We start from the raw sequence: 23,983 nt of genomic DNA on the forward strand, positions 1-23,983 counted from the left end.
GCCTAAGTGAATGAGGAATGTGATAGAATGGTGGAAATGTTAGGCTAGGAAGAGCTAGGGAATCAGAGCATGTTTTGAGAACTATTGGAAGCCATTAATGCTTCCAATCAGAAATATTTAATAAAGATCAGATCTGCACTTTGTTTCCTTGGTGAGGAGATTAGCCCTGAGCTAACATCTGTTCCAGTCTTCCTCTATTTTGTATGTGGGACACTGCCACAGCATGGCTTGATACGTGGTGTATGGATCCGTGCCCGGGATCTGAACCTGTGAACCTGAGGCTGCTGAAGTGGAGCATATAAACTTAACCACTACACCCCTGGGCTGGCCCAGATCTGTGTTTTTGAAAACCTCCGTAGCAGAAATATGAACAAAATGATGGGAGAAGAGAGTTCACGCAGGAAAATCTGTTGGACTTTGTTTCTGATCAAGGCTTGTCATTAGTGGGCTGAGAGTAACAAACCCATGGGACCATCTGGAGCATCTTCACAGAGTGTTCAGGTTTACTCAGGGATGTGTAGTTTACAACACTATGTCTAACATCGCTAGAATGTATAGCATAGAAAAGAATGCATAATGCACATAGGTTTTTAAGACTGAATATTGAACAAATATTTTTACTTTTACTGGGGATCACTTCAGATAGTCTCTAGTTATATCTCAAGTTATCTCTCTGGAATTTCTTTTTAATTAGGGAGGGATTAGGAAGAAAGTCTTAGAAATGTTAAGAAGGGAATATTGCAGTCATCAATACAAGAAGTGATGAGGACCTAGGGAAAAATAAGTAGGAGTGGAGAGGAACCGATAAATCCAATGGACACTAAAACGTTAGGCCCACAGGACCTAAAGAGAGTGGTTAGCTGAAACGGAAGAGTAAGAGGAGAATATCCAGCGTGGCTGAGGTTTCTGCAGGAAATACGAGTCTCAGAAAAGCAGCAGCAGATGTGGAAATGCAGAGGATGAGTTCAGTTGCGGAGACGCCAAGCTGGAGGCGCCCTCAGGACATTCAAATAAAGAGACCATAGAGACCCAGACCAGAAAGTCACCCACATGCATGACAGTTGAAGCCATAGGTGTGAATGAGCTTCACTCAGGAACATGGGTAAAGCGACGAGAGAAGAAAACCAAGATGAGCTGCCAGGCAATGTGGATATTGACGGTATGAGCAGTGGAAAATGAGACAGCAAATGAAGTGAAGGAGGGAATTTCGGAGAGATAGGAGGAAAATCAAGGAGACTTGTCACAGAAGGCAAGAAAAAGAAATCATTCCCAAAAGGGGAGGTAAACCTATGAAATCCTGCCAAGAGGTCAAGATGCCCTCTTGCTTTGGCCCCTGGAGAGGGATGATGACCCTGTGCAGCCAGGTCATCGAGGGTGCACCTGCTGAAATGTTTTCCAGGTTTTAGTGAATGCCAAGGGGTGCGAGGAGGGTGGGGACCTGTCCGGAGCAACTGGGAGGAAGGCCAGCTGTAGGTGTTCATATGTAGGAATGTAGGCTTCACCTATAATTTCTTCTAAAAGACCATGCTAAGAGTCATGCAAAACACTCCAAGTCCTGTCTTGGTATTATTTTTCCAATTCATTTGACATAGACATTTTTTCTTTTCAAGGAGAGCAGGAATCCTCTAAGCACTGCCTTTTTTAGCACTCCTTGGGGAATGCCAAGCCTCGCCTGTGACTTGTGTAGAGCGTTAACTAGAGAAAGCATCAAATGGACGACTTCTTGTTTAATCTTTCCAGACACAATTTTTTTCAAAGTAGGGAACTGTAAGTAATTCTGTCCCCACCTCTAGGACAATAAAACAGGAGAAAATTGCATCCATAAGTTTGCCATTATGGTTTATCACTGAGTAAGTCTGTGGTCACTCCTTGCAGTTGTCCTTTGTTGTCACTAGACTCAGCCCTATTTAAAAGGTGTCAGGAGAATGACCCAAAACCAACTGTGTTCCCCATTTTTCCATACCCTGAGGTAAGTGAGCCATTGGTCGCTGTCAGTGTTTGGGTGGAGACCCCGTTTATGCCTAGAAGCCCCTTGTTTGGACTGCTAAAGTTCTGTTGCCCTAAAAACAGCCAGATTCAAATTCAATAGTGAAAAATATCAGCTAGGCAATCCAAAGTGAGATTTATTCATCTCTGATAAAACTCCCCCCAACACATTTTGTCATCGTTGTAGCTGCAATATAATCGTTCTCCCACAAATGAGTAGGGCACAAGAAGCAATCAAGGCCATGTTCTCCCTGTCTCCATTTTGACCTGGAATAAGTTAGCGGAACTCATTATACTTCACTGTAACAAAGACTGCAGCGCCCACGTCCCTGGCATTGTGCCACAGAGGGAAGAGTTCATCTAAGTTGTTTGTCACACCCTCTTTTAATACTGTTTTTCAGTACCGTATTAGAATTGCTTGAAGTACAGTAATTATTTCTCCCAGCTAATAAAAGCTGTCTTTTTTCTTTCTTTCTCATTTAGAAGGAAAACTGCAAATTGCTACTGTTGAGAGAAATTGTGAGTTCTATTCATCAATATAACTCTTTCATGTTTTCTTAGTAACTCATTGAAAACTTTCAGTCTAATCTGGGTTTGTTGTACCATCTAAAGCTTAACATTACCAGTTAACTTCACCATCTCCAGCCTTCTCCCCACAGACACACTCACACGTGTGCATGTACACACACCATCACAGCTCTCATGCATCAGCAAGTACAATTTTTTTCTTTGGACATTTATTTTGTACAACCACTAAAGCTTGATTCCTGAGCCATTATTGGGGATCATTTTGTCTTTAGTAGGTTGTAGAGGTGCTTATGCAACTTGGCACTATTCTTGGCATTCTGGAATAGGTGTAATCTCATTTTCTATGTCTTCAGGATTCTGCTATGCAATGACTACTACACAGTTAAGAGCACGGATATGACATGCACAGTAGTGGAGTGATCAGGTCTTGGAAGAGGATTTTGTGTGTGTCTTGTTTTTCTGTTCCATCACACACTGCAGACTTCTGTGATCCACGATGTTTTTTTAAGTAACTCTGACAGATCATTGGGGATCTTCCATAGCTTTTCTCCACGCTCTGAGCCCCTACATTAATCTCCTTACATAGACAGCCTTGTTCTTTGCAGATCGTTTTTCAGCTGGGAAATGTTCTTTATTTCCTATTTTCCATGGTCTTCTCATGTAGCAAACACTCAGGTGCCTACAGTTTTCTCTTCTTCCTTTTAATTTAAAAAGGCACCTGAATTTCTTTGTTGGCCAAAATGTCAAATTCTGAAAAAATTTTGTCAGGCACCGTTCTTCACTTCCTCCAGGGAGTGAGTGATAACTCACTTTCTTGTATTTAGTTCACCTGAACTTGTGAAGTGAATTTCATTTCCTCATAGGAGATGATTGTATTATTTCTATGTTTTGAATGGCATATCCCTGGACTGATATTGTCTTTCTTGCATGGCTTTTCTTTTTTTCCTTGAATGCATCTTTTTTCTGAACTATTTTTGAATTACTCAGTGCACTGCTTTCTCACCAACATGTAAAGCTACCTAAACTAAATTTGTCTAAGCCTGAGACGCCAATATTTGCTTTAAATCCACCTTCAGACACATAACTTGGTGTCACACACCCACAGGCCAGCACTTTATGGGGATCCCAATGACTAACGCATTTCTCACCTCCACTCCATGCTGGTTTCATTCAAAAAAACAAAGAGATTTAACACAAAGACCCCCTGAGGCAGTGAAGATGCCAACTCTCAAATTATGATAATCTTGTCTATGTCTTGATATTGGTTTGCCAGGAAAATCCCTTTTGGGTGATGCTTTTGGCAGAACAATGACAGAATAATTTGTAGGAAACAACATCCCAAGTAAGAGGGGGAAAATGCCTGTGAAACAAATAACAAGATTAAATAAGAACATGGGAGTTCCTTCAATCCAAGTATCTGAATGTCACTCTGAAGTGTCAGAGGAAATTCAGGGAGCACAGCCTTACAAAGGATTTTTATGTCAGAAAGTAGCTTTAAATTTAAACAGCTCAGGGATTAATAAGATCTGGAACAAAAAGTTGTGGCTCTGTCTGTATTGTTTTGTACTGACAGTTCTCTAAGGCAGAGAGAGAAAGCTCTGGGCCTGGGAAAGGGAGCCTGAAGAGATACAACTAGATCTTCAGGCAAATGAGTCTATACATTGTGGTGCTGTTGGCCAATTGAGATGCAATTTTTGTCTATGCTACAGCTTTGAGTTTTTAATGTTTAGAAAGAATGATGGGAAGGTACTAGTTATCTAAATGTAATTATTTTCCCACTCAGAGCAGTGGTTCTCAACCCAGGGTGATTTTGCTTCCCCTTCCCAGGGGACACTTGGCAAATGTCTGGAGACACTGTTGGTTGTCAAAACTGGGAAGGGGGTGCTACTAGCATCCAGTGAGTAGAGACCAGAGATGCTGCTAAACATCCTACAATGCACAGCACAGCCCCCCACAACAAAGAATTACCTGGGTCAAAATGTCAATAACACCAAGGTTCAGAAACCCTCATTTAGACCAACAGAATACACAATTATATTCTTTTTAACCTTATTATAGATGAAAGTGTAGGGGGGGAAGACATTTCCTCTTCCCAAATGGGGGTTCGTCTGGCTGGAGAACGAATTAAATTCACATGAGACAGAATAGCAAGAGAAAATTAAACAAAGCTTTATGAGGAACCATGGCCCGGGGCCTTTCTTCCCGAAGGAAGAAAGGGCACCGAAGAAGTGGGGTGCACAGAGTGGTTATATACCCCCAAACAGGGTGTTTCACATGTGATTGAAATGTCCCTTTTACAATAGTCACGAGGCTGCTCTGTCAGCACAGAACTCGATGGAAACGACAGATAGGTCTGCTGTCCCAGTGAACACCGCGGGGTGGCAGGTGTGTTGCCTCAGGCTGGGGGGGGGGGGCGGGGGGGGATGGTCACAGATGAGTGCCGCAATCGGTTCCCAGCCTAAAGAAAAATGCTTAATGTTTAAGGAGATGCCAACGTTGGGAGGGGGAGGGAAGTCAGTTACAGGAGGTTACCAGACTAGCACGATAAAATGCAGATTTTAAGTCCTTGCCTTTGGTATTGATTAAGAGTTTTTAGAGAGAAGGTCATCTCCTTTCTTCTTCCTGGTACAGAGAGGGAGGCACCTTTTACAGATAGAGATTTACCTTACAAATGTAAACGTGTCCTAACAAAGGGCAAGTTCCATTCCTCAGAGCCTCCTTCCCCGTCCCAGTTTATCAAAAGCAATCAGCCTCAAATAATCCTCATGCCAAAGAGACATATCTTGGGGTGGCCAATTCCAGGTCCCCACAAAAGCAAAAGCACAAGTTAATAATCAAAAACATAATCCACAGTTTCAGGTGCTGTGTTTCTATAAAAGTCATGAGTACTGTTTTCTGTTGCTGTAACTCTTCAGCTCACGCTTTCAATCAATTTGAGAAAGAAAATAGCATTTTAATATTTTCAAATTTTACAACGAGGCAGGGTTTTCATTCATCAATCAAGCTTAAAGCAAAACTAATTTTCGAGGCAAGTTTTATTTCTTTATTGATTTTTAAATAACTTCTATGTTCATTATAATAAAAAACTTAATAGTGTATATAATCGTTGATTTTTGCTAAAATATTATTAGAAATCAATTATTCATTCTCAGACAGGATCAAATGACAGAAATAGCGAAAATAAGCACTTGATTTTCTCAATCCGTAGCTCTGTAATTTTTAGAGAATACAAAAGGAACAGGTATATGTTTCTGATGGGAACCTTGAAAATACGGCCTGAGGCATTGAAAAGAATGAATTCCAAATTACCCAGTTTTCATATTTGAGAGCGTTTTCTTATCTGAGTAATCAGTAAGGACCATAAATCTTTGTATGGTGTTGAAAATGTCTATTCTCTTTTTAGTTGTTAAAATCTCTAAATTGGTTACTTGCGAGCTATGGTTTTCATGTCTTTAGCTATAAAATGGACAAAACAATGTGGGTATTGAAATTTCTAAATTATACTGTATCCAGTTTCAGAAAGGGTAATACTGCATGTTATGAAAGTGTATTATGTCTTGTTCAAATCAGTCACAATGCGATTCCTCGATATCCTGCCTCTCCTCAAAAGGCTTAGGACAGTGTAGACTTGGTCTTGGCCTCGGCCCTCCCACAGCAGGGTGCAGCTGGCTCAGGAAATCCCTGTTGGGGCACAGAGCAGATCTCAGAGAAATACTCCAGGGGTGCACGCGCCACAAAGCGCGCTTCTGTCTTGTTTAGTTTTGATCATCATGCTTTCCCAAGGCAGTCTCTTCAGTTTTCTCTGTGGAGATTTTATGTAAAGACATCTTAAAAACTACTTCTCTCATAGAATTTCCCGTCTAAAATACTTTTTCACAAGTGAGCATCTGCTTAATCCAGGGGTACAAAGAAAGCAATGTTGCAGTATTATCTAGAAGGAATCCTGAGCACACCACGATGGGACCGTGGAAGCAGGCATCTCTTACTCTGGTCTCTTTCTGGGAAGGCAACTGCACTTTCGGTGACTGTAGTCCAAGGATGTTCCTCAACGCACAGGGAGAAGAAGGCAACAGTAACCACCTGTTCACCATCTGTAACTCCTAACAAGTCCTATTACCCTTTTTCCTTTCCTTTCATGTGATAACTTCCTCTGCTTCACTCTCTACATCAGATTCCTTGCTTTATGTTAGTAGAAACCATTCGTAAAAGTCAGTTTCCAAAGGGTTCTCCCTGAAAATCACTTCAGTAGTGGACATCTCAAAATGGCCTGAAAGGAGCACAGTGATGGCAGCCACTGTTACCTCTTCAGGGTCACCTCTCCCCATCACTCCATGGTCCCTCCACCGATGCCAAGCCGGCAGTTCCAGGATCACACCGTGCCACACTCGCCCTAGAAGGAGGCTCTCAGGTTGTGCGCCTGCCTCCGGCACACCATCTATGACCTGGCTCATTCCCGTCCCCAGGACCCAGCGTTGGCCTGGGCTCCCCCAGCTTTTGCTGCTCCTCCAGGCTGGCCAGGTGGCCTCGGTGAGCTCTTCCCTCTGTCCTGTGGGTTTCCAGCGGTAAGGTGGGCTCTGTACAGCTGTGTTTCCCTGAGCCTAGCACATTGTCTGGCACACAGGAGACAATGTTCCACTATAGAATGAATAAAAGAATGACTGAATGAAGGCTCAGCCTCTAAAGGAAGCTACAAAATCAACCAGGGAAAGCTAACTATTGAGCAGGAAAGGGGGTGATGTTATGGACTGAATTGTGCCCCCAAAATTCATACCCTGAAGCCCTACGTCCCGTGGGACTGTACTGGGAGATAGAGACTTATGGACGTAGGTTAAGTGAGGTTATAAGGGTGGGGCCCTAATCCAGTCTGACTGGTGTCCTCACAAGTAAAAGAAATTTGGACACAAAGACACTGGAGATGCATGAGCACAGAGAAAAAGCCACATGAAGACACAGAGAAGAGAAGATGGCCTTCTGCAAGCCTAGGAGACAGACCTCAGGACAAACCAACCCTACTGACACCTTGATCTCAGACATCCAGCTCTGGAATTGTGAGAGAATGAATTCTGTTGTTTAAGGCCTGCAGCCTGCGGTCTTCTCTTACGGTGGCCCAAGCTGACTAACGCAGGTAACAGCACAAGTCCCAGCTGAGTGTCTGCTCTGCACCGAGCATGGCATTAGGTTCTGTAATATCCTACCTCATTGTAATATCCAGTGTCTCTAGGTGATGGGTTACCATGATAAATCACTGAAACCATTTCATGTGGAATCTTTTATTACATGCATTTTCTTCTTCTTGTGATTGTATCTATTAAAAAGAAAATGAGATTCTGGTTTCTACTACCTGAAGTCATTGACACTTAGACCAATGCTCATATTTTGTTGGGTAAAAAGTTTTTCTTGAATTAAAACATAAATCCCTCCCAATATGATAGACTAAAGCCCTTAGAATTGATCATTAGAAATATATTTTTAGTCTTTTGATATGCCAAAAATATGTGTTTCAGTCATAAATAAACTAATAATTTAAATGAGTCACCCTCCTTTGGTAGGCTTATGGTATTTTGACAGAATCTTTATATGGCCTACATGACATGCTCCTAACTCTCATCCCACTCTATGTTTCACGTCCTATTATTAATTATTATTGATTTTCTGGCTTAACCATTGGGCTAAATATTTTGTGAAAACAGGGACTGTATTGTTTGGTTTCCTCATCTCAAAGATGGGGATGCTACAAACACTTGCCTCATAGGATGAAATGAAGTAATGGATGTAGGTACGTAAGGCACTTAGCACCAGGCCTGGCATGCAGGGAGGACTAGACAAAGGGTAGGAGCCACAGCAGTTCTGTTACCATTACTATTGTCCTTACCTTACCTTTACTTCCATAGCTGTGCCAAGCACAATGACCAGGCCATGACCGTCCCGAGTGTTTGTGGGATGAATGAATGAAAATCATTCTGCCTTTGATATGGATAAGGGGCATCAATTCATGGTAGAACCTAGACTCTCTGAGGACAGGGAATGTTTTTGTTTTTTATCATGTTATTCTCCACTACACCAGCACCATGCTCGGCATTTAGCGAAAGCTCAAGCACATTGGTTGGAATTCATTGAAAGACTGTGTGGTACAGGTCCACGGAGGAAAGACTTCTGCAGATTACTTGGGGGTGGGCAAATTTTCCTGAGCCAAATCCCTCCCAAATTAAGAAGAGCAAACAATTTAGACTTATCCCCCTATGCATCTTTGTGAATAAGTTACTTCTGGTTTCCTGGGAGGTTTCTGTAGTAGCAATTTCAATTCAATTTATCTAGCTTTTTACTCCATTAACCAAAGTCTAGGTACTACATAGCAAACATTATTATTCATTGGAAGCTCTATCTTCTTATATTTATTTATTTTACCATGTCTCAAGAGTTGTTTTGATCTGAATTCCACAAATTTATTTTGATCTGTGAAAGGTTTACTCTTGAACCTTTAACAGAATGATCTTTTAACCATCTTTAGTAATTAAAAAAAGATAATTTCACAACTTTGATATAGTATGTGACAAAACACACAGTATTAACTTGAAAATAGGTCAGTAAATTATTCAATATTATACTACAACATTTAAGTACCATCTAGTAATATTCACAACATTTAAAGACAAATTTCATCTTTTTCCATCCAATAAGGCTACACATGCTTCCATTTACTGTTAAATAATTATATAAAAAATGTGTTTTTCATCAAGTAAATACAAAATTACATATTGTATCATTTTTGGTTTGAATACTGAACGCATGCACATGCATGCATTTTAAATAGTACTCTTGAATTTAACTATAATTATAACATCAAATATGTTTTCATAAACTGATGCTTGTAAGGCTTTTTCTGAAAAAAAAATGGGTATATTTTTATAGTTTCTATGTGTTGTTTCTAAATTAGGGGATGAAGTTTTCAAGCTGCTCTTTATAAGCTCTTTTCTAAAAATAGTACATTAAGGACATGGAAAGTCTTTATTCTCAACAAATGGAAAGACGATTTGGATATAATCATCACTCTTTTTTCCCTTTTCAACATTTGTTTTTGAAGAGCTGGAGACACCCTGAGATGCTATATAAGCATTTGGATTGGATGAGTACAAATTATTGACCTGTTGATCAATTCATCTTGAGGCAAATTTGCAGAATTAGTATCAATTTTTGTACATTTCAATACTTATTGTATTTGGCCATCAATGTTTTTAAACAATAAGATACATAGAACGAGGATTATCAACTAGTGTGTGTTATCAGCATTCAGCTGTGTGTTTGATTCATTATGATACTCATCTGGCCGCCACCAGACACCATCCAGGGAACAGAGATTCTCAAATAGCCTACTTTAAAAGAAAAGAAAAAACTCCAAATCATTATTTTATGCACTTTTTTTTACAAAGCAGACATTGAGACTGATAGTATTATTATCTTTGATAAGGAGAAAGCTTGGGACTTAGTGACTCACCAATTAGGAAGCCTTCTAGATCATTCTTCCTCTCTTTGAATCAGTCCTGTATTACAAAGACTCAAAGAAGTTGACCACCATTTAAAGCAGATAGGAGGAAGAGAATCAACAGTCCTGTTTCTCTTTTCAAAATTAAGAGAAGAGACATATGAGACAGGGATTATAGAGAATAAATACAGTAATGATTTTTATTATTTTAAGTGTTTTTTGTGGGATCCATCATGTTTCCCAGATGCTGTAACCACCTCACAACCAAGGTGAAGATGAAATTGTTAATGGTCTTTGAAAATACTACTTCCGTTCCTTGTGTGCGTGTGGCAGAAGGAGGGTGTCAGCCTCAGAATACTACCATGACTCATTTTTAGAGTTTAGGACTAAGATGCTAGGCTGTCCTGTAGAATATACATGAAATAGGTAACTGAAATCTAACTCAACTCCGTTTTCTCTTGGCCTGCCATTGGGCTCTGCCTTGAAACCCGCATTCTTTATGATTCCCCGGCCATCTGCACTTGGTGCCCAATACCTCCAACATCCTATTAACATAATTTTCCTCTTTCCTTGACCCAGCTCTGCAAGATCATTCCCTGGCTCCTTCCGCTGATCTAAATTTCTGATTTTTCCCTTTAACATCATTTCAGTGATTCTTCATTCAACTCTGAGTATTTCTCACCATACATTTCCTCTTCACCTTAGTCCAGTCTGTTGGGTAATAAGGACTTTCCTTGTAATTAATCTCACCAGTCCAAACTCCGGGTTTTTGTAGAAGTTGAAACTATATAAATTCCTGAAGCACCAGATTTCCAATCTTTATAACTAACTTTAAAGTTCACTTCCTAAAATAGCTTTTGCTTTATGCAATATGTGATGATTCAGATATAGCCATTTATCGGAGCATATTCTTACCAGATTAATCTTCTAGTTAAAATCCTCCTTTTTATCATTGCTCTGCTCAAAGTCTTTGTCTGAATTTCAAAGTCTTCCATGTATCATTTCAACAAATTCAGCTCAGTTCACTTTCCAATAATAAGGTAGTGGTGGAGTCCTAAAAACTATAGAAATTAAGAGATTCCGTAATTTAGCAGAAAGGGACACAGAGGTTGTATAATTGCACTCATTTATTTAGTTATAAATTAAGACCTGAAAATTTACATTACTTATCTAAGTACACTATCTAAGGTTGACCTAGTTAGGACTAGGACCCATAGAGCCCAGCAAACATGCCAAACTCATTTCTACTCTTCTGGACTTCATTTTTTATATTTAAAAAAAGAAATTTTTGATTGAATGATTTCATATATGTGTACACACACACAACACACACACACATGCGCCTATGTACTCAATCCCTCATATTCTGATGAATGATATTGATGTCTGGACCACCTCAACAGAGCCTTCTTATAGGATTGGAAAGTGCCCTAGGCTGGAAGTCAAAGAAGGAATTCTGATTCTGTTCTCAGCCTTTGCTCGATTACCATCTAGTCATGTGAAACTAAGTAAACGAGAACCATTTTTGAACTTCAGCTTCCTCATCTATTATCAAAAATCTCATTGTGAGGCTCAGGTTGCACCATCATATGTAGCAAGCGTGACCCTCTTCAGCAGCGTGATGAACATATATGGCTACAACTCTTCTTTTTCCCCTCTCAACTAATTACTATCCCAACGCCCTTATTAACAAGAAGTCCAATCTCTCCTTGATACAGCCTTTCAAACTCAAGTACTCAAGAGAGTGACTTAGTTCCAAAGTGGTCAGTGCTGCTTCCAAACACTAGCCAAAGAGAGAGAATTGGAAAGTCAGATCTGTCCACCATCATTGTTGCTTTGATTGCTTCCACTTGACATTGCTGTTGAACCAGCGCTAAACAGTCCCATGGCTCTTAGTGTCCTGATTTGAGATGCCCCTGCTGGTCCAGAACTCACCATAAGCCAGAGGGGAGCTTCACATTTGGCATTGTGGAGATAACACAAAAAGCAAGTATATTAAATAAAAAATGCAATTAAGGGTTAGAAGATGCCCAGATTTTAATGACCTTGGAAATTTGGGTTACCCAAATTGCACTGAAAACCAGGCAGCATGCTTTGTGGTTATGATGGAAGCTGTGGGGTTTGGGGTCCTCTGCTATAGCAATTTGACTGAGGGAACTCTAGAGTAGGCTGTGAAGTGTGTTTTTTAAAGGTTGGTGTTTATTTGAATTGGGGCTCATGTTATTGGAAATCTGTTGCACAGACAAATGCGTGTATAAATGCCTAATTCTTCAGAGGGATCTTCTGAGAGTAAATGAATAACAAGAGGCAAGGGACATTAACCAACACTCCTCAGGGAACCACACTACCACTGAAAATACACATAAGACATTTTTTACCACCCTTGACAAGCCTTCGAGAAGGAAAGCAAATATGACTGTCAAGTCCATTGTTCTCTTAGTCCACACACACAGGCCCAGCCTCTGTTCCCCAAACTACGCACAGCAAGAATGACTGGGTCCTCAAATGGCTTCCAGCATCAGTATCAGGCTCTGCAAAAGCCAATTCTTCCCCACAATACTTAAGTCCTAAGTTATGCCTAAAGGGGGTCATTATCTGAGTCTGAGTCTGACTTCCTCCTCGGAGCTCCTTCCTGGAAATTGAATCCTTTCCTGTCTGCAGACTTTGGTTAGGGCCGCCTAGGTCTATGCTAAAAAGTGGTCCTCTTCTAAGGGCTCCTTATAAAAATTAATTCTTTCTCCTCACTCGCCTCCACCCCAACGGCCTTTGCATTTGGCACAATAAGGAGAAGTGTGTGGCTATGTCAAGCCAAAGGCCTGGTTATCCCAAAGCAAGGATGTTGGGCTAACTAAGGACAGCTCTCTGGAAGCTTTCCAAAAGAGGGATGCATGTCTTACCTTGAGAAAATAGAGAAGCAGCTGACATATGTTAATTTTATGTCATCTCACCTGGCTCCTTGTTATATACTAGTTGCTGATATGAAATATGTTGAAATAAAAGTGCTTTGCAATAATAAAATACATTATTCACTTGTTCTCTCTTTCTTTTGAAATGCTAGAACATTTAGTAAATGAGCCACAGAATTTTGCCCGTGCTGATGCACCCGCCTGTATCATGCAGGTTTCATCTCAAGTTTGATCGTAAACTCCCTGGGGACTGAGGCGATGTCTGTAGTTTTTATGACACTCCCATAGTAGCATAGTTGGAAGGACATGTGAGGGGTTCTAGAAACACTTGTCAATTTATTGATTTATAGGCACAACTAATTGCTGCTATTTTCAAATTATTTCTCCTCAGGCAAACTTTTTGCATGCAAGGCATATTTGTTGGTTGTTAGATTCTCCTCTACTGGCTGCTTTGCAAGGATATTAAAAAATTGAAAAGGTCTTATCTATATTTTCAGTTACGTGGATAGTCCCTAGGTGGCTGTTTAGTAAACTTCATTGTCTCTGATAATCACATTCCCCCACAGCAGCCACACTAAGAATTAGGCCTTGACACACACTTTGATGTGCAGGGGGCATTTCAGATAACATGAGCCCCAACTGAAATAAACTCCCGGCATAGAAAAACACGCCTCACAGCCTACTCCACAGCCCACCCTCAATTAAATACCCCAATCAAAGAAACTGAATGTCATGCTGCTGTGGCTAAGACTGCGCCTGCCACAGTTTACAGAGCAATACACAAATGCAGAGGTCAGGTCAGAGAAATCCCGAGCCTTTTAAGCTCCAGCTGCAGTTTTTATTTCTGTAATCCTCACTTTTTGTGCCACCTCTACACTCAACAATCTCTCTTTCTGTGCCTTTGCAAATGAGGAAATAGGCTTATAGTTCTAACAAAACCGTATCGGAAACGCATTTCAGGCTTTTCCTGCATATCGTAGCTTATTTTTGCATTACATTTTCTAGGTAAGAGCTTTGTTTTTCACAGGGACCTCTCGCTGACTCAGCATGAAAGTGTCCACAGACGTTGCCTCTGCCTTGAAGTGGAAATGCTCACATGGGCATACGCCGTGTTCGTGGGGAATTGCATGAAGGTGAAGCTGTGAGGAGGGATGTTATCCTGTTTTTCATTTTGACTCAGAAGTCACATTTTCACTTACTTACCAGGAAGCTAGCTAGAGAACATGCAGTTTAGCCTTGGCAGCGAACCAACCCCGACAGCCCCAAACCCCGTGAGATTCCTGCAGATAACATCAAACAGGACAAGTAGAGCAAAAAACTAGGGTGAAATTAAATGTATCTTGGGGAGGAAAAACCCTAACCAGGAGCAGAGGTTTTATGAAAATTCTGGATAATGTAAACATTGCTAGTTTCTGGGAATTTAATGCAATGTGGATAAACTTAAGATAGATCAAAAAAATTCAAGCTAAGCTTAGCTTAACTGTTTTGGTCTCCCAAACAGGCAGTTTCTTATTTTTTTTTTTTTAAATCAAAGATGGAAAGATAATAAGAAGGGTTTGATAAAGTGAAGACAGGGTTAGTCAGAGTCAATAGCAAATAGAGAGCAATCGGGAACAGAGTCCACTGGCAAGCTCCAGTGGGAAGCCAACAGAGAGAGGTGAGTGTTGTGGACCAATTCAGGGAGAGGTGTGATTAGGGCCATGTAGGGATTAAAGACTATACTCACTGGGAAAGCTAGACCTGTTAGGGGCAATGGCCTCGCCTATGTAGGTCACATCCCAAACCCAAACAAGCTTAAGCTTCAAACCCCTCACGCTTATACCTTCAAGTCCCATTGACAGATGCTTAAAATCCCTCTAACAGAATTCAGTCTGAGATTATCCAATAGTAATAAGATCTAAAATGCCTCAAGGGTAAAATTGTGTAAAGTTCATATTCAAATAAAATTAAGCATACCAAAGTAAAGCTTTCTGTACAATACAGAAACCTGGGAATCCGAAAATAAGCAAAAGATGAAAAGAAGGGGTAGAGGGGCCTCCTACGCAGGAAGCTGGAATTTATTGGCTTTGCTTATTTTTGAAAATTTATCTAGCTTGGTTTGCCAGAAACATGGGCAAGGGTTTTGATTTTTTTTTTCATTTCATTTCATTTTCTTTATTGAGGTCACATTGGTTTATAACATTATATAAATTTCAGGTGTACATGATTATATTTCAACTTCTGTGTAGACTGCATGGTGTTCATCACCAAAAGTCTAGCTGCCATCCATCACCATACACGTGTCCCTTTACCCCTTGTGGCCTCCCCCCTGATTTCTTTATTAAGGGCCCATTTAGTGGGCACATACTATGCACCGGACCTCCTGCTAAAGCCCTGAGCATGCACTGAAAGGCAAACGGTGTACATTGCCCCAGTCTAATGCACAACCCTGCAACTGTCAGTGCTGTGGATGGAGGTCCATGGATGGAGCACCCTGAGTGCCCACAAAAGGATGTGACTTCTTCAGGGAGTAGACGATGGTTCTGCCTCCTTTTTCTCTTTCTCCTCAAACTATTGCAATCTGGTTCCCACCACCAGCACTTTACAGTACAATAAAAGTTAATAAAGGGGCCGGCCCTGTGGCCGAGTGGTTAAGTTTGCACGCTCTGCTGCAGGCAGCCCAGTGTTTTGTCGGTTCAAATCCTGGGTGCGGACATGGCACTGCTCATCAAGCCACACTGAGGTGGCGTCCCACATGCCACAACTAGAAGGACCCACAACTAAAAATGTACAACTATGTACCGGGGGGGCTTTGGGGAGAAAAAGGAAAAAATTTTTTTAAAAATCTTAAAAAAAAAAGTTAACAAAGTCATCAAATAATGCACAAGTTGATAAAAAGATACTCTTTCAACACTCATCTTTCACTTTCTTTAAGATCAAATGCTACTTCCTGTGAGGAGCCTTCCTCGCTTTTCCCTTAGAGTGATGAGCTTTCCTCAGTTTCCCCTTAGGAAGCTAAGTGTGGCAGCCCTGGACTGAGCTTGAGGTTCTCTGGGTTCTGATGTTTCTAGGAGAGGACCTCAGCACAGAGCTGATGCTCAGCTTGGCACAAAGACTGAGTTAACGAGACTGGAACAGCTAAGTTGACAACTAGTTCAGTCCTTATTTCATTCTACCATTTGGTTCTTATAGTCATTCCTCAGTGATGTTCTGTTCTATTCATCACAACATTGTCACTCTTTTATTATTTACTTATTTATTTTCTGAGACTATGGATATGAGGAAACATCCGCCGGTATTTTCTCGTTTCTCCAAAGTACTATCAATAAGCTTATTAGTGATTGTCCATCCAACAACATCAAATGAACATTCGTGTTGCACAAGCAGCAAGGGCACCCCATCTTTCCTCAAGAAGTATTGTGAAACTTGACCCTTCATGAACATCCTAAAAGTTTCTGCCATTACCACCCCTTCAGCCATCTTTTTTCTCCTACTCACCTCTCCTATACTGGTGAAGCAAGCAGACAGAGTTGGAAATCATGAGCATCTTAGGAAATCATTTTCACACAGAGACCAGCTACTTAATTATTCTAAATCTCATAATTTAAGCCTATATAGATGCTTTATGAACTAAGGTTTATAGGTCTTATTAGCTCATCAACTCAGGAGTAGCAGCATAATTCCCAGATACAGTCCTTCCATCCTTAAACAGAGGAGTGGGATGTAATAAGTGTGAATAAGAGTGTTCTTGGCATCTTGAAACTTGCTAATGTTTAAGGAGAAAATCCGGTTCTTCTCCTCCCACGTCTACGCAGACCTGCTTCTCCACACGGAGCCACACTCCGCCTCATTTCTCGAGCTGAGCATTCTCTGGGAAAGCAGCACCAAATACAGACCAACATAGGGTAGGATGGGATTATCTTTGCATATCTTGAGTGATTTTTCAGTTCAGATACATAAGATTCCAAAAGGCAGCAAATGTAGTAATGACCCCACACTCCCCAGGACCTACCAAGATGCCCAGGACAGAAAATGTTCATTCAATGGTTGTTGAACAGATGAACACCAATAAGACTATTGAGAATATCTTGGAGAAAAGAGAAAATACCACTGGTGTTTCCCATATCCATAATCTCAGAATATAAATAAATACGTAAATAATGAGAGAGAGAGCACTATGATGAAAGCTACAGAATATCACTGAGGAATGACTGTGAGGAGTAAATGGTAGAATGAAATAACAACTGAATGAGTTCTCAACTCAGCTGTTCCAAACCCGTTAACTCAGTCAATTTCATTAACGCATCTGGCCTCGGTTTCCTCAACTGTTCTAAGGGTGTTGCAATTATTGGATTTCAGTGGTCTCTAAATTCTCTTAAGCTCTGAAATGAAATGCTTCTTCCACTTCTCAGATATCAGCATGATATGGCTTTTAAACCATTTTCAAGAAGAATTTCTTCAAATGAACTTTTATGGGAAGCCATCAATTAAAAAATAAATGAAAGTGAATATTGTTGAGGTTTCAGAGGAGGTCCCCATTAAAAAAGAAAAACGCCCTCTGCTCCGCACCATGAGAGGTTAAGGAATAAGTTGAGGGGAAAAAATCAAATATGAAGGTGAAAATGGTGGTGGAGGGAGTGGCTATATCTCTAAGGGGTAAATGGGCTTGCTGATACTTAACCTCTGAATCAGGCAGCAGTGGAATGGGACAGACTTCAGGGCACAGAGAGGTGGACATGAACAGGTGCTCAGTATTTCTTTTGAAATTCTGATGTGATCTTTGATTAAAAAGAAAAATAGAATTTTGAGAAGGCTTGGTTCCTAAATAGCCAGAAAAGCTTACAACGATCAACCACCATGGCAGGTGCCTCAGTGACAAATCATCATTTTGTTATCCAAAGAGAACTCACTCTATGAATCTAGTGGGAAAAATTGCCCTGTGATGTTTCACAATGCATGAGAATACTTCTTCATTGTTCTTAGAAATTCTCTACATTTTTGTACTGGAGATAAGGAATTTTGCCTTAAAGATTGTACAGTAACATCCACAGAGTCCAAAAATAAATTCCTGTGTTTATTTCTTGTTGTAAAATTATTGCAAAATCTAATTTTGAATATTGTGATTTTGATGCTACCTAAGCATTTTCTTTGAAATACACGGTAATTTATAATTTCAAAATAACGTCTATATCAAGGAAAACATTTTCTTTTGTAGGAATCAAACAGTTATAATTTTCTATGAAATTTTAGTTTAACCTCAGATTTTTTCAATTTCGTGTCCAAAAAAATCAAGATAGCGTTGGGAGGTGTGGAAAAGCCTGTCGTCTTGTGCATGAGAGAAACGGTGAGAATCATCGTAATCTACTAGGAGTCAGACTTTACTGCAGTATATGGGTCTGAATGACATACCTTTAACATGCTGGATCAGATTATCTCTAGTTTCTTGTATTGACATATTGGAGGAAGAATAAAGAAATTTTGCATTTTAAACAGCACATTGTGGTAAATCAGGACTCTTTTCAAAACTGGCTGCCCAATGGCAAATTTGAGTAATATGGATGAGAAGCTCAACCACATGGAGCTTTTGATTTCCTCCACTGAATAAAGTATTTGATGCTAACAGGATATGATTAACCATTTACTAATTTTTTAATCACAAAATGACTCATGTGAGGCTGAGTGTCAGAATTTTGATAGAAGAAAGCACAGTGTAGTAAATGAAAGTAATGACAGGAAATTTACTGATAAAATTAATAAACTACTGGGCATATGTGCTCATGATGCTGAGTCATTGTTTATTTACTTGATGTCTAACTTGAGAGAATTTTTTCAGGAGTCTAAGCTTATGATTTATATTATTTAAACAATCATAAAACAGGTGAATTCTTCCTTGTTATTGAATAAAAACACAAGAATGTAAGTTAAACCTAGTAACAGGATATGAATATTCACTGCCACAATTGATCGCAATTAAGGCCATGCCACCTTCAAATCAGCCATGCCTTAAAATTGCAAGAAGTATATTAAGAAATAAAGAGCATTATCTCTTAAAATGGTAATAAGAAGAGAAAACACAGGTACACTAAAATAAAAGAAGCCAAGCTGACTGAAGGGATACATAATTTGACACTTTTTATGCTAATTGTTTATTTCCAAGTATGATGCATCCTTCCTCTCTGTATGTCCAGTGTGCATCCCAATGCCTGACACAGAGAAGGCTTTCAATAAGGCATTTGAATGAATGAGTGTATGAAAGAGTGACCTGAGAAATTAATTACTTCACAACCAGAGGCACAAACGCAGTAGCCGTGTCCATGGGCCCGTGGTGGGAGAGGGGCCCAGTGTGCGTAGGAAGAGTAGCACAGCAGGGACAGAGGGCAAAATCTTAGGAACCAACCACCCCAGTTTGAGAAACAGAAGAGGAAGAGAAGTGAAACACAAAACAAAGCTTCCGGGAAGACTGTGCTGTCGGGAGTGTCACACAGGTCAGCTTAAAAGACTATGAGAACTGAGGAATGTGTCTAGGACTTTCAAAAGCAATTTCAGGATAGTCTTGGGAACAGACAGTATATTGTCAGAGTTCAACCAGTGAGGATGGTGAGGCTGCAGAGGCGGTGAGTGAGGAGAAAGGACTGCAGAGGAGGCCTGCATGGTCTCCTCGGAGGAAGCAGTGCTCAGTGATGGAGGAAGTGAGGTGGGGTAATCTTGGAAGCAGATGGCTGACCAGCTGCCAGCTTTCCAGGGAGTTTCCTAGACTGCGTTTCAATGCCAGCGCCGGGCATCCTCCGTAGATACACGTTTTCCTGAAGCACCTTGCATGCAAGAGCCGTCCTAAGCTGGGGCCTGCACATGATGATAAAGGAAGTCCCCGTGTGTTCTCCAGCTGAGGGAAAAGAGCCCATAGAGAGATTCACAGTTGCAAGAAGGGAGGACCCTTCTTTGAAAACTGGAGTAATAGAAAAGGCAATACAGATATGTCTAATAAACTTTAAAATGTAATATTTTTAAAAGCTGTAAAATGATCTCCATTTGTTTTCCATAAGAAGAAGAATCAGAAGCACTAGAATAAAAGCAAAAAATGCACATAAAAGTAAAATATCCAAATACAAGCCAAGGCCTTTGTCACACAGAGTCAATTTCAAAGAAAGAGTCTGTCAACCAAAAGCAATTTTAAAAATTGAATCATTCCTTTAGTTTCTTGAAAAGCATTAAAAAGATCCATTCACAGGCCGCTGCAATGCTTCAAAACACTCCTCTCTTCAGTTCTCAGACATCCTGAGGCTGCGCCAGACAGTTTTACGCACTGACCCCCCACACTCCACCAACTCACCCTCCACCTCTCCCCAGAGCCATCTCCTAGGGGCCATTCTCTTATCCCTTTCCTCTCTGCCTCCCTCCTGCCCACACACACAGCCTCTCTAGGCCTGCCTCTCCCTTCTCAGAAGTCTGTTTCAAGAAAGCTCAGGAATATTCCAGAAAACACTTTTCCTTTGCACACAAAGGAAGGAGCAAGCCAAAGTGACTTTTTTTCTTTTGCTGTATTTGAAAGAGTGGATAACTCATACTACTTTTCACACTTTCACTTTTCCATTTAAGAAGTAATGCCAACTCAAAGAGGATTTTGAGCTACACTCAACTCCGTCACCTAGCTTAAATGGCCCTAGAAACAATGCATCCATTTAATTCTCCTGTTTGTACACATTCTTTAGCGATTGTCCATTTTAGCAGAAAATTGCATGTTTAAGGAGGGAAAGAGAGCAAATAAATATGGTGAATGGAAAAGGAGCACATGACTAATGAGAAAAAAAATTTAGATAACTCCATTTCCTTGGCTAAGGTGTGTAAGTGTGTGTGTGTGTGAGAGAGAGTTCCAGTGAGTGTATGTACGTGTGTCTGTGAGGCTATTAAGTGAATACCTTGTCTTTTCATCTGGCTTAGAAAAAATAATTCTAATTATTAAAACTTTCTCCTCAAGCCGTTCTCTATTTCACTAAATTAGTTCTCAATGATCATATGTCCTTTTTCCTTGAAAGTTCGGTCTTAATGAAAAACAGAAATTTCACATGGATAAATCCATTATGCAATATTAATTAACCTCATAAAGATACAAAATGACTCAACCAAAAGACATATTTTTAATGACAGTCAAATTAATATTTTAAACTAAAGAATTTAGCACATTTCAAATGATATATAATACCCATTTTACAGGACAAAAACCAATGTCTCTAGCTCAAGACAGTAGTGAATTATGCATATTAACAAAAGTGTATCCTTGTCCCTCAAACAACGTAGATTGAAACCTTCCATGGAGCCATCTGGAGTCACCACTGTCAAACAGATAAAATAATCTTTTGGAACAATGAAGTTAGCATTTTCCATAATAAAATACAGTGGGTTTTTTCCTGTTACTTACATGAGCTCAAGCTTTCAGGACATTGCATACAAGAAAAGATCGTACAGGAATAACATGGCTCATGGTGTTTTGGGTACATTTTATAAAAATGAAGTGCCACCTATAGACAAATCTTACCTGGGCACGATGAATATGACTTGCCTGCCTGTCTATGCTCAGAGTGAGTAAAATGATACTCAGATAATTTGAGATCCAAACAAATATAAAGACGTAAGGAAATCTACTTGCCTAAAATGAGAATGAGAGTAAATGAGAATGGCTTCCGGGCAAATAAAGAAGAGAGTAAAGTTTACTTGTAGATCTCTTGTTTTTGGTGACTCCCTCCTCTCTCAACAAACTTCCTCTCCCCTCCACAGGTGCCATTGTTTGAATTCTCCACAGGGCATCTCTACCTAGGGCACCTGGGAGAAGATGGTCTTCTCAACACATCCTATATTCCAAATCCTTTCCCACTTTTTTTGGCCACCCAAATTTGCTATTCCTCCTGGGTTCTATTTTTGCCAGTTAAAAATGTACTTATGCAAATAATCCAGAGCCTGCTACTGCAGATGGTGCTGGTCGAGCAGGAAGACATGTTTGACAGAGTAAAACATGATGGTTATGTGCACAATGAGAGATGATGTGTGTAGTCAAGTGTGGGTATGTTTAGTGAGAAGACTTTGTGTTTAGTGAGAAGACTTTGAATGCCGCTTGGACTTTAAAAAGGACCTTGGAGCCTTTGACAAAGACTCTTGAAAATCAGGGAGCTTGATGGGTGTCTCAAATGCCACTGGGCAATAGAATAGCATATCAGTTAGGATTGTTAGTTGCAAGTGACTGACATGCAACTCAAATAACTAAAGTGACCAGTGGCCTCTCTACCTAAGAGGAGAAGATGGTCTCCAGCAGTTCTGAACCTGTAGACACAAACAGCACCTCCATATTGCTGCTCTGCCTCCAGCACACTCTCTCCCTTCATATCCAGCTTCTTCACTTTTGCTGCTCATAGCCTCCCATTTTGCTTATATCAATCTCAGTGAAAGAGTCTAAGTGGCTAGTTTGGGTCACATAATTCATCCTCAACCCAATACGAAAAAAGTGAAATCCTGTAATTGGTCCAGGCAGAGCAGCATGTCCCTTCCTGCAGTCAATGTTAATTATCAAGAGAAACGGGTGGAGAAATCTTGTGCAACAGACAAGAAGCAAAAACAATAGCTAACACATTCCACTACTGACGGCATTAAATAGATACTTGGCTGGCTTGTGCTGGGCTTGGGGTTTAATCCTGCCCTTGAGAATGAAAGGAAAGGCAAGAGAAGAGTGGCTTCATGTAGTGGAGAGAGGTGGATGGAGAATGAGGAGACAGGGTTCTCCTGGCGCCTTCATCAGACTACTCCACCTCTGCTATTCACTTACGCACACGCAAATGAGTCAATGTACACAGATGATCTCTGAACCACTTTCCAACTCGAAAATTCTCTTTATGAGGGAATGATAAGAAAAAATTTGGTAAGTACAGGAAGAAAAGGCAAGAAGAAGAGATAGAAATGTGCATTATGATATCTCAGACTGTCCCTTTGCTCTTTGTTCTTTTCCTTGCTATCCATTCCTCTCTTCCCTCTTACATTAAATATATATATATATATATATATGAATAAATAGTTCTTTGCATACTTAGACAATCCAGGGATTTCAAACTGCTGCAGTGGTTAGTACTCACTGTCATCACCACTTTGCCCATAATATTCACTGACATTCAGCTCATTTTCCTTCTTGCATTTTTTTCTCCCCTTTAAAAAAAGTAGATAGAAAAAAGTTGGAGCACATGAACTTGCTTCCTATAGACAAAGTCTTAGAGAGGAATTTTCCACTGCCATCTAATCCACTGTGAATAGGTCCAATTGTATTTCTGAAGCGTTTCCAGTTCTCCCAGGGAGAGGGCATGGGAGCACCCTGGGCTTGGAGGCGGAAGCTCTGCCAGTGGCCAGCTGTCCCAGTTACTGAAGGTTTCTGTGCTGCTCCAAATCTTCATGTCCTTATGAAATTGAAACAGTGCCTCTTCTTTCACAAGGGAGGTGTAAGGATGAAGCAAGAGAAAAAGTATGCAAACATGTAATAAATAATGGAGAGCCAGACTGATGTGGGATGCTGGGTGATGCATCCGTGCAGCAGCAGTGCCTCCAGAAAGCTGCTGTTGGAAGCAGCAGCACTGGAGCAGTCTGATCTGTCTCTGGGTGGCCTCACATGTGACGTCCACCCTAGAATGCACTTGCCCATAAACTGCCATCTAGAACACAGGTGTCTCTGGATGCAGGCCCCTCTCATCACTATTGTCAGGACTGGACATTTATTTATTCATGCCACCTTTCCTAATGACCCCACCAGCCCTGGTCACCTCCCTGTAGGCGAGGAAGTGTGCCTAGACTCTGCCTTCCACATCACTATCCAGTCAGCAGATGCTGCCCGGGTTCCCCTCGCTGTTATAGGAATGCCCCCTCACAGGCCCTGGATGCTGTTTCCTGACTCGCTGCTCTTTTGAGTAAATGGATAAAAAATTCGCCTGTACAGTAGTAGGTGAATGAGAGATAGAAATAATAAAAACTGCCCATTTTTGAGTGTTTTCTATGGGCCAGGCATGCTGCTAGGTGCTTTATATATATTATTTTGTGTTGTCCTAACTGAAGAATTTTTAGATAGGTAATATTACAT

This window comes from Equus caballus, chromosome 17 (genome assembly GCF_041296265.1).
Source record: "Equus caballus isolate H_3958 breed thoroughbred chromosome 17, TB-T2T, whole genome shotgun sequence".
Classification (NCBI taxonomy): domain Eukaryota; kingdom Metazoa; phylum Chordata; class Mammalia; order Perissodactyla; family Equidae; genus Equus; species Equus caballus.